The following is a 12,516-nucleotide window of genomic DNA, read 5'->3' on the forward strand; positions in this document are numbered from 1 at the left end:
AGATTCATAGCATTTCTCCTTCCCTCCAATAGCCCATAGAACGACATTCTAAACAAAGAGAAAATGATGGATGTGCCCTTTCTTCTCAGATTTTCTCATAAGGTAGATCATGGTGGACAAGTTTTTCTAGACTGACTTTCCACATTCATCCACATTTTGACTATGTATCACTGCCTTCTTATACATACGGTAAAAAAAAAAAAGCCTTTAATTATTAAGCTGCAGTCTGCTGGATAATCTCTCCTCCTAGACTTCATATTCCCCCTTTTACTTTCATATACTTCCTGCCTATTCCCTCAGAAAATGAAACATAAACAGTAAAAATTTTCAGGGTGAGAAGAGCCACACTTTGTTTCATGACCCCACCCATCACCAGCAATGTAGCTTTGAAAAAGATACTTAACATCTCTGACCTCTAGTTTTCTCAACTCTAAAAAGAAATAATAATATCCAGTGTGTGTGATTATTTTGAAGATTATAAATTATCTATGTAAAATACCTAGTAGAGTGGTGGCATAGAGTAGATATTCAACTATTTTTTTTTAAATAGCTTGTAGGACACAATTATAGCACTACACATTATGCAACCTTCTCTCTATGTAGAGTTACTCAGAGTGAATGTTTTCCTTGTGCTGTGGCTCTAGTAGATCACTGTTGTGTGTCTGCTCCAGGTAGCCACCTTACCCGGAACCACGGCATCTATCCACCCAATTTATTCTCTCTCCATCCATCCATCCACCCATTCATTATCCATTCATCCATCCAACTTTTCTGTCTGTCTGTCTGTCTCTATCTATCTATCTATCTATCTATGTATTTTTTAGGTCCAAGCCAGACAAGACCTTTCTCATGATCTCCAAACACATGTATCAATGCTTGCTTAACTCCTTTCACTTACATTATATGAATCCCATTGTTAACATAGTTAAAATAGAGCTGCTGTTCTTGCTTCCTCTATCCCAAGCTATTCCTTTCTTCTTGCCCCAATACACCTTCACTGTATTAGTAAAAGGAACCATCATACATCAGAGTAATTCTTGATTCCTTTATTTTACACCCTACCCAGTAATAGATTTCATTAGCTTGTCAACAAAATATGTGATCAACTGGTCTCTCTGTTTCCACCTCTGCTTTCTACATTCTATTCTGCACACAACAGCTTTAATTTTAAAAATTATTATTTGTTTTTTTACTTTATTTTGTAAGCTAAAACACAGGCAGAACACCACACTAAATAAATTTGTAGCTTAGTGAATTAATGGTAGGACAAACCCTCTTGTAACCACCACTCAAGTAAAAAAACGAACAAAAAAAACCAGTTCTGCCAGCTACTGTAGCAGTCCCTTCATGTGCCTCATCATAATCACAACTCCTTTTTCCCAAAAGTAACTGCTCTCGTGACCTCTGTAGTAATCACTGTCTTGCATTACTTTATGGCTTTATTATTCAAGCAGACATCCCTAGTCACTGTCACTGTAGTTTAGTTTTGCCCATTTTTTTCAATTTGATATGCTTTGAAATCTCATTAATCTATAGGTCCCCTCCAACTCTTTCTTTTACCTACAATTTATTTGAGTGACCTGGGCCATTTGATCTGTAGAAGTCTCCTCTATCTTAGAAAATAAATCAAGTCACATCCTTTTCCTGCTTAGAATAAAATCCAAACTCCGCAAGTACAGGACCTAACTTGGTCCAGCTGCTGCCTGCTTCTTCATCTGCATTTTGACTCCCTCTTCCTCTCACTGCTCTGACGGCACACTGCTTGTCTAACAAGGGTTGGAAGAAAACGGCTAAGTCTCTATAAAAGGAAAATTTATTTTTTTTACAAGTCATAGACACTCATGGAAAAAATAATTGTAGACCTGTACATTTTTTGTATGTGAAATCTGAGACTTATCCAATGTATTAATAATTTACTAATAAGCACTAATAAATTTGGCAATAAATACTTCCTTTCACTGGAAATTCTGAATCCTATCAATTAGCATCATGAATAACTGGGCTCAGATTTCTGAGTAAAATCTCAAGAGTAGAGATGTTTTGATCTCCCAGTTTTAAAAGGAGAAAATTCAGGTTTCTACCTTGGAAAGGGCAAAGTATTATATTCATCAGTTAGACTATAAGCTTCTTGAGAGCAAGGACTATGCATTTTATCTTATTTGTGTTCCCAGTGCCTTAACAATGCTAATAAATCCCTGCTGATTGATTTATTAATTGAAATTTTCTTTACTATTCTAGAGGTTGCCTCTTATGAAATATATAAAGATAATGCATGTTGGAATTTAGTATAATAGTAAATAGGCTTTAAAAAATCTCAGACTCAGAGTTAATTGGTTCATAATACTCTTCAGTAGATGAAATATTATCACCCATACAAGCCGCCTTTTATTAATTAATTCTGTTTTAGCCCATTCTTTATTCCTCAACTCTTCTGATATGTTTAATGCATATAATGATGTTTGAGAATACATTTATGTATTTAAAAAATATATTAACTACTCATACTGTATCTTAGTCTTTTTTTTTACCCAACACTATATTTTTAAGAATGATACATATTGCTAGTCTATTACTTTTAACTGTTCAGAGTAATCCATGGTGTTCACCATATTTTAGCTATGGTACCCAGCTCCCTACCACCACATATAGCCCGATGATGAACATCATAATACATGTGCACTTAAGGACCTGTGAGAATTTATTTAAGGAATATACACAGGAGCCAATTGCTAGGTAATGGATAACGCTCTCCAGAATGGCTTTATAAGTCTACACTCGTACGTCAGTGCCTGACGGGTCTTATCTATCCACAGCCTGCATGTTTTGAATTTTTTCTAGCCTGAAAGATATAAAATTGTCTTATTTTGCGTTACTCTGATAAGCAATCAATATGAACATGTCTTCAAATGCTGAACTTCTGATTTGTCTGCCTTCACCCAACACCACTCTATCCATGCCTTCCCCGCTTCAATTCGTGGTAACTCCATCATTGCCGTGATTAGGCAATTTCCCAGTCTTTTTCTCATGAATTGGCAAGGATAGCCTGTTGTCTCTATTTTCAAAATACATACACAGTATGATCACTTCTCAACATCTCCACTCTTACACCCCAGTGTGAGCCACCCTGACTTCCCACTTGGGTTACTGCAATTGCCTGCATCAGACTTCCCTGCTTCTATTCTTACATCCTATCCAGCACTCAGTGATCCCTTTAAAACAGAACTCGAATCATGTCCTTCCTCTTTTCAGCCGTGCAGTTACCCAGAATTAAATCCAAAGTATTTACAGTGGGCACAGGCTTTCCTCCTAACTATGCCCCTCTACCTGGAATGCTGCTTTCTCCGTTAGCCATTTCCTCATCTCCTCCAGTTCTTCATTCAGCTGTCATCACTGCCCTGTTTGATGCTGCAGACTTTCTCCTTGCCCCCTACTCCTGTTCCCTCTTACCTTGTTATTTATTTTTTTCCAAAGAACTTATCTTTTCTAACATATTTGCAATTAACTCATTGTTTAATGTCTGTCTCTCATCCCTCCACTGCCCCCAGAATATAATATAAGTCCCTTGAGAGCAGGGCTCTTTGGTTCAGGTAAATATATATACCAAGAATATAGGATAGTGTCTGTCTTACAGTTAGCACCAAATAAATATTTTCTGAGTGAACCATATTGTCAGCCTTTTGGGTTTCTATTGCTGGACACTCTGTGTTCATTTTCTTTGCTCATTTTTCCTTTGAGTTTTCTGCCATTTCCTTGTTGGTGTGTATATTATAAATATGAATCCTTTTTGGTTATAGCCATTGCAAATACATACCTCTGATCCATCACCTCTCTGTCAGTTTTATTCATAGAGTCCTTTGTTGAATGAAGAACCTTCATTTTGATATAATCCAATTTATCACATTTTGGTCCAATGATCTATGCTTCCGAAGTTTTGTTTTTCTAAAAAAAAAAATCCCTGTATCTAGGTCATAAAATATTCTGTTTTATTTAATTAAGTTTTATACTTTTACCTTTCACAGTATTTCTTTAGTTTATCTTTAGTATTTCTTTAGACATCTGCTTCTACCTATGTTGTTAAATATGGATCTAGTGTTTTTTTCCATGTGTGGTCCATTTATTAAACAGTCTATTCTTTTTTGGTTTTGTTTTGTTTTGTTTTTTGCGGTACGCGGGTCTCTCACTGCTGTTGCCTCCCCCTTTTGCGGAGCACAGGCTCCGGCCACGCAGGCTCAGCGGCCATGGCTCACGGGCCCAGCCGCTCCGCGGCATGTGGGATCTTCTCGGACCGGGGCACGGACCCACGTCCCCTGCGTCGGCAGGCGGTCTCTCAACCACTGCGCCACCAGGGAAGCCCCTAAACAGTCTATTCTTTATTCAGTCATTTTAATAACTTTCATGTACATTAAGTTTACCTATATATGGGTCTGTCTTTGAATTCTATTCTATTTGTTCATTTGTTCTTGCACCATGTAATCCTGTTACTCCTAAAAATTGAAGTATAGTTGACATACAATAGTGTATCAGCTTCAAGTGTAAAACATAGTAGTTGAACATGTATATACATTACAAATTGATCACCATGTTAAGTCTAATAACCATCTGTCACCAGAAAAATCTATTACGAATTACTATGTTCCCAACACTGTTCATCACATTTCGTGATTTATTTATTTTGTAACTGGAAGTTTGTACCTCTTTATCTCTCTTGCCTATTTTCCCCAACCTCCCACCCCTCTTCCAATCACCAGTTTGTTTTCTTTATCTGTTAAGTCTGCTTCTGTTTTGTTTTGTTGGTTTGTTTTGTTTTTTTAGATTCCACATATAAGTAAAATCATTCAGTACTTCTCTTTCTCTGTTTGACTTATTTCACTTAGCATAATATCCTCTAGGTCCATCTATGTTGTCACAAATGACAAAATTTCATTCTTTTTTATGGTTGAGTAATATTCCATTGTGTATATAGCTATATATCACCTCTTCATTATTCATTCATCTATCTGTAGACACTTAGGTTGTTTCTATATCTTGGCTACTGTAAATAATGCTGCAGTGAACATAGGAGTACATCTATCTTTTCGAATTAATGTTTTTGTTTTCTTCAGAAAACACCCAGAAGTGGAACTACTGGACTGTGTAGTACTGTTTTTAATTTTTTGAGGAACCTCCACATTTTTCCATAGGGTTGCACCAATTTACATTCCCACCAACAGGAACTGCCTAGAGGGTTCTGCATTCTCCCCATCCTTGCCAAGAATTGTTACTTGTTGTCTGTTTGTTCATAGCCATTCTGACAGGTGTGAGGTGATACTGTGGTTTTGATTCGCATTTCTCCGATGTTTAGTGATGTTGAGCATCTTTTCATGTGTCTGTCGGCCATCTGTATGTCTTCTTTGGAAAAATGTCTATTCAGGTCCTGTGACCATTTTTTAATAGACCTCTTTGGGTTTTTTTTTTTTTTGATATTAAGTTGTGTGATTTCTTTAAATATTTTGGATATTAACCCCTTATCCAGTATATCATTTGCAAATATCTTCCTTTGTTCAGTAGGTTGTCTTTTCATTTTATGATTTCCTTCATTATGAAAAAGCTTTTTAGTTTGATGTAGTCCCATTTGTTTATTTCTGCTTTTATTTCCCTTGCCTGAGGAGATAGACACACACACACAAAATATTGCTGAGAATGATGTCAAAGAGTAAACTGCCTGTGTTTTCTCCTAGAGTTTTATGGTTTTAGGTCACCAGAAGATGCTTTTGTCACCAGCTCCCAGAATAAGCCCTTCTCTGGGACAATGCCAGGTAGTTGAGCAGAGGATGAGAACAGACTGGGCACTCTGACATAGACAAGGCGTACAGTGGAAATCTCCCTTCCCACTCCTGGGAAAGGGAAATGGGGACTAGAGGTATCACTGCACAATGCTTAACATCCTCAGTAGAGGTTTATCACAGAGGAGGTTGTACTTTTATTAAAAGGTTCCCAACACTAAAAATCCCTAAGTACAAATCAGGATATGAGAGAGCATCTTCCTTAAAGTGAAGGGAAAGGTGAAATTGCTAAGGTTACAGGATGTGATGGTAGAATTCCAAACCTGAGAGCAGCCCAATAATAAGCAACATCTGTTTAGGGATTGGCATAAAAAACTCTCTCTGTCCAACCTCAGATTAGATGATGTACCATAGAGCATCTCAGTGGTCCCGTGAGTTGCCCGGCCCAGGAGCTATTGCTCAGAGGAACGTGGAGATGGATGAGTTGGAATGAGAAAGTTTCGATTTAATCTTCACGGTCCTAAAGTGGGATAAAAATTCCCACCATCCAAAAGTGTTATCACTGAAGACTCAGACACACTTCCCTTGAGAAATTAAAGTTTGGCAAGCTCCTTCCTGTGCTCCAGGGACAAGGAAACAAAATGTTCATTTGCAAAGTTGAAATGTAGGTTAGGGTGTTAGACGCAGAAGTGACCAGACAGAGGGAAATGGAAAATAAAAGAAATCTAATAAACAAAAAATAATTGGTCCCTTGAGATTTTATCACTAAGTTATAGAAAGTTACCTGTTCCAACTGCACTTGCTTCAAATTCCATAACTTTCCCAGCCCTGCCATCTTTCCAAGGCACAGGATGGCCTCCTTCATTCTCCAGAGGTGAGTCAGGCATTTTCAGTCTTTCTTCATCACTTATTTAGCAATATAAATTGTGAAACCAGGTTCCTGTAATCCATGGCCTCTCCTGCCATACTCCTCACACCTAAGAGTATGGTGGCTTGATATAGTTGGCCTCTAGTAGAAATTTATCCTAAAAAATATGTTCTGGCTATTCAAATTATGTTTGTGAGTGTACAGCTAAGTAGGTTTGAAAAGAAGTTTGTGAACAGCTTGAGCATGAGTGAGTGTGCTTATGTGTGGGATCCAAAGAGGACACTATGGAAAGTGTTCCTCTGAGTGGAAAGAACTCCTGGCTCTCTTCTCCACCTGTGTAATGATTTTGGCTTAGTTACATGGCCACTCAACAGTTTTCCTCTGCCTTTGCTGTGATTGCCAAGTGACCTGGAAACATAGCCCACTTTTTATGTTAGTGCAATAGTAAGTATTTACACAGTAGGGGATGTATTGGCACTATTTATAAGCACTCACCACTACAGAGAATAGATTCCAAGTTCCCCATGGGAGACAGCTCGGAAGGGGCAAATCTTCCCAACCAGATAAAACTCACACCTTCAGACCAGGACCCTTCGTCATGTCTCATCTCTTACTTGTTAGGGATATTTTTGGCTAGAGAAAACTATCGTTAGGTTCAAATCTTCTTTTGAAAGCTAATTTTAAAAAATAAGCGCTCCATTTATCCATTTCTATTAAATTGTTTCCTTTCCCTTATTTTCCATAATTAGAGCCCTTAATTTTCTCTTATAAGAGGAAGAAAGAACTTCCTGCCATGGATCCATTCATTATAAGATGTTGTGTTTTCATCACCATATGAGACACAAAGTAGAGGGATGATCACCTTTTCAAATTTATAAAAGAGGCCAGTTAATCACATGCTTCATGAAGAGTCCCTAATAGGGGTGATGGGCTGTGTTTCTTTTCCTTATGTTGCTGATGTGGCCTGAAGGCCGGACTTCAACTTCATAGGTGAGTGAGAAGTACTTACTCTGGTCCACCATGACTGTGAAGTAAATGGGATCAAAAGTAGGAACTCAATTAGTCCTCTTGATATGTCTTCTGATTTTCATGTTCGGTGAATCCACAACCTTTAAAAAATTACTGTGCTATACACAAGGTCTGCTGTGTATAGGAGCAGGATGATTGATGTGCCCCAGGCTATCAGATAATCCTGTTTCCCTGCTGACTCCTCCGTGGTGTAGTCTTTTTCCCATCTGTAAAATAGAGATAATAAGCCAAAGTTCAGAGATTTGTTGTGAATATTATTATACTATTATTATATTAGTAGATGTATAAAGTAGTATGATGCCTAGTACAGAGTAAGTGTTCAGCAATTGAAGTATTTATATCAACTCAATATAAAAATAAGTGTAATTATGATTCTTATTTCTTCTCTTACCATCTTTCCCACTCCAGTGGATTTTTGCACTCTGGGAAAAAGTGTTTCAGGAGCTTGTTTGTTTTCTTCCTGCCATCTGTCTCCAAAATAATAGACAAGACAGAACATTTTCTAAAACTGAACCTTACCATTCAGTGATTCACAGGGCAATTGACCTGTTAAATTATTTGAAACAGTTTTACAAAGAAACAGGTTTACTTTGACTTTATACATCACTTTTTAAAAATATCAAATGTATTTTATTTAAAAAAGACAAAACTGCTTGCAAGTAATGTGTCACTTGGAAATTCACTTGCTTGACTTCATTCTGAGCAAAGGCAACATGACTTTAAGCACAGATACCCTATTTTTGGGACATGGTTTTGGAGATGGGTAAAAAGACACCATTTATTTTTTTGTTGTTACATTGACTTTTAAAAATTGACATTCGTTTGAGTCCTGGTTATAGAGGTGTAAACAGTGTAAATGAATCTACCATTAACTATCACTGTCACATCCATGCTACCTATCTGCACATATATACCTGCTGATAAACCTGGAAGAGTTCCTGCATCACAGTTACATTTGAGCCCCGGCAGACAGGCCTGAACATACAATGTAGGACAAATCACTGGTATTCCTTTAAAGAACAGGTCACAGTAGAAATACTTCTTGGAAACAGTTCATCCACTTTGGTATGTTTTAGGTTTTATTAGTGATTTACTTAGTTGTTTATTTAATTAAATCATAACATAAAGCATTAAACACAAAATAACTATTAATTTCTTCAATATCTATGTTGTTAGCAATTTTTGAAAAAAATACACACACACATATATACAGTTGACCTTTGAAACATGGGTTTGAACTGTGAGTTCACTAACACGTGGAACCACAAATATATGATATATATACACATCATGGCCATCTATAGCCATCATGATATTAGGAAGGAGAAAGTAAAAAGAAGAGCAAACACTTCCAGGTGGAGAAAATATAGTTCAGATATTTAGATGCAAAACTGATATCCCCAGATAAAGTACTTATAATGAATTTTCCAGAAAACTCCCTTGTCTGTCACAGTGGGCCTGATGACTCTCTCAGTCCAAATATTCTGAAAACTGCAAGCATAGGCAGCCATATATTGGGAATAAAGTGAATGGATGGGGAAGGATGGATGGGTCTTGCATTTAGCTGTATTTTATAGTGTGGTCTCTAGCTATCGGTAAATCTCTAAAAAGCATTGGAATGCCAGAGTCCACTTACATAGGAATAGGAAAGCACTGTAGATATTACCAGTCCACATTTTTATCATGGCTTGAGATGACTAGGAAAATTTCCAACAAGTATAATGACAATAATTTTATTCCAATGTAAAATGTAGCAGAACAAAAAGAAATTGATGTATAAATAGGTAAAATGCAAAATAAAATTACAAAGAAGGGAATACACAATAATTAAGACTAGGCTATTGGTTTGTAGCTGTGAGGCTGACAAGCTGTTAATTTTCAACATTCTAGAAAAAAAATCATTCTTGATTATAAACTATACCTATTTGTCATCAAGATTTTGAATTCTTTATCTTTTCATGTAGTGAAGAATATTACTTATATCTTTAAATATTGTGCATTTCTTTGCCAATGTTGCAGCTGAGTATCTTGTTCCAATCAATTTTGGTGTAAGTGACTGAAAGCTTTCAGTGCAAGGCCTTGAACGTGGTATCTGACATTGTTTGATCATTTCCACTAATTTCTGTGTGATACTCAATTTCTGAAAGCTTTCTTTTTAATAATTCCTTGACATTTTGGACCTTATTCAAAATAATACTAAATTCTGAATATTTTATAACTAACCATATGATAATAAACTATAATATTAAGTCCTCCAACCATCTGTGTTATAAGTGGTGTGATCTGTAACAATCATTCTAAAAATTTTTATGCTGAAACTGGAAACTTTCGATAAATGTAATCTGCTGTCCATCTATAATTATAGCCTGAATAGTATAGAAGCCATGGAAATAATTATCTTCATGTGAATCTTTCATGTACTGTCACAGGATTGTCTCAGAGACCTCAAACTCCCATCTGTATATTTTAGTTATGGATCACTTATTTCTTTCTTTAAGTGAGCAAACATAAAAGAAATTTTGATTTTGGGTCAAAAAACTACTACTGTCTCTGTCGTCATGTTCTATAATTAAGACCTGATTTTCTATCCTTCTGCCTTCCCTGCTGAGGACTGATCCCTGTTATATTGGGAAATAAGTTGTCCCTTCCTTGAGAAAACATTATTATTAAGTAATAACCTGACATCATTACATGCTTTATTAAATTTCCCTTGGGGGACATAAGAGATAAACTTTAGCAGCTCTGTATACCTTCTCTTCATTCAACCTGAGTCTTGAAGTTAGCCATCCTGGGTTGATCTTGCCCACCTGGGCCACTGGTATGAAGTAGGTGGAGAGGAGGCCTTCCACCTGCCACTCTCAAATTAAAAGGGCAAATTACAGAAAATAAATTCAAAATCACTTAGTAATAAGAAGTATGAGAATATCACTTAAAACATTCAGGATTTCATGGATGCAGTCCATTAAGGAGGGGTGAGTAGAGTTGTGCCTGGCATATCCAGAGTAAGCAAAACAAAAAAGGTAAATGGTATAGAACATCATGTAGAATTCAGAAGTCATGTGGGCTAAAAAGTGTCGCACCAGAAAGAAAGAAATTATCCCCTATAATAACTACTAAATTGACTAGGATTTTGTCTAACCACTTCATTAATTTCTTTCCTCCATTTAAGAGCAGATGTTTAGGAGAAGAAATTACCTTCCAATAAATTGAATTTCAAGAATGTAACTTTTTTTCTCCTTGATTTCCAGCTGCAAAACTGGGTCCCGCTGTGTTCTTCATCTACGGATATGTTCAAGCAGAGTTTGGATGATGATTTGGCTGAGACATTCAAGGAGAACTTTAAGTTCAGGTGGGTAGGTTCTCCCTGTGGTCTAAAAGCCACCTTCCAATTCTGAGTTTCCTTAATTTGTTATTTTGACGTCATTAGTTCAGTCCGGAGAAACTCATGGGCCAGGGAAATAAAACGCAGACATGGGTGCGTGAGTTCATTTTGCTGCGGCTGTCCCGTGACTGGGGGACTCAAGCCTCCCTTTTTGTCTTGATCTTGGCCATGTACTTGGTGAATGTTGTGGGAAATTTCCTCATTCTTCTTCTCATCGGACTGCACAGCAGGCTTCATACCCCCATGTATTTCTTCCTTGGTGTTTTATCTTTTGTGGACCTTTGTTATGTAAACAGTTTTGCCCCACAAATGCTGGCCCACCTGCTCTCAGTCTAGAAGGCCATCCCATTCCACAGCTGTGTGCCCCAGCTCTATGCATCCCTGGCATTGGGTGGGTCTGAGTTCTTTCTGCTGGGAGCCATGGCCTATGACCGCTGCGTGATGGTGTGCTACCCACTCACTGCACAGTCGTCATGCACGGAGGGCTGTGCCTGGGGCTGGCTGCCGGCTGCTTGGTGGCTGGTTTCATGAATTCACTGACGGAAACGATCATCACCTTTCGGCTTCTCCTGTGTCACAGTGTTATTAATCACTTGGCCTGTGTGACCCTAGCAGTGCTACGGCTAGTCTGTGTGGACATCTGCTTCAACAGGGTCATGGTGGTTGCCTCAGTATTTCTGGTGATCGTGCTTCCCTGTTCCCTGGTTCTGTTCTCCTATGGTCGTATAGTTGTTGCCATTCTGCGCATTTGTTCTACTCAGAGACGTAGCAAAGCGTCTGGGACGTGCGCTTCTCACCTCACTGCGGTTTGCGTGTGCTTTGGGGCTACCATCTTCACCTACCTGGGGCCACGGTCAGCCTCCTCAGTGGCAGAGGAGAAGATGGTTGCTCTATTCTATGCTGTGGTGGCACCTATGTCGAACCCCTTGATTTACAGCTTGAGGAATAAAGAAGTTATGGCTGCTCTCTATAAATTTTTAGAGAAATTCAGAGATAAAGGGTAAAGACTATAAGAATTTCTTGCTATCTATCATCAGAATCAAAAAGGAGATCAGATAAGTGAAGGTGGGACTGCCACACTCACACTCAGGAAGACTATTATGGTCAGACCCTTGCTTTCAAATGAAGAATTCCTCCACATGATTAATGGATTTCCTTATATAGGCCAATACCAGATAATTTACATGTCAGTGATTCAGCAGAGGGCCTTTTATTAGATCATCTTCTCTCAGGTATCCAGTAGTATTAGACATCATCTGCCTATTTAAAAATTTTATTAGCGTACCAGTGTTTAAAGAAATGAGCCGTGGCTTCATCAAGCAGACCTGGTTTGTGGATTGAATGGGTAGATGAATTCCACCAATTAGGTTCACTTATACTTTTGTGGAACAGAATAGATAATGTCTGTTTCTCTTTCTACATGACAATACTCCAATTGTAGAATAGCTTAATTTCCTCCAGGATAACCACACATG

General features: G+C 37.8%; 1 pseudogene; it reads left to right on the top strand.

Moving 5' to 3' along the window:
- The first annotated feature begins 11,104 nt into the window (after positions 1-11,104).
- On the top strand, positions 11,105-12,045 carry LOC103072898 (olfactory receptor-like protein OLF3; annotated as a pseudogene).
- Positions 12,046-12,516: the final 471 nt, after the last annotated feature.

This window comes from Lipotes vexillifer, unplaced genomic scaffold (assembly GCF_000442215.2).
Source record: "Lipotes vexillifer unplaced genomic scaffold, Lipotes_vexillifer_v1.1 scaffold71, whole genome shotgun sequence".
Lineage (NCBI taxonomy): Eukaryota > Metazoa > Chordata > Mammalia > Artiodactyla > Lipotidae > Lipotes > Lipotes vexillifer.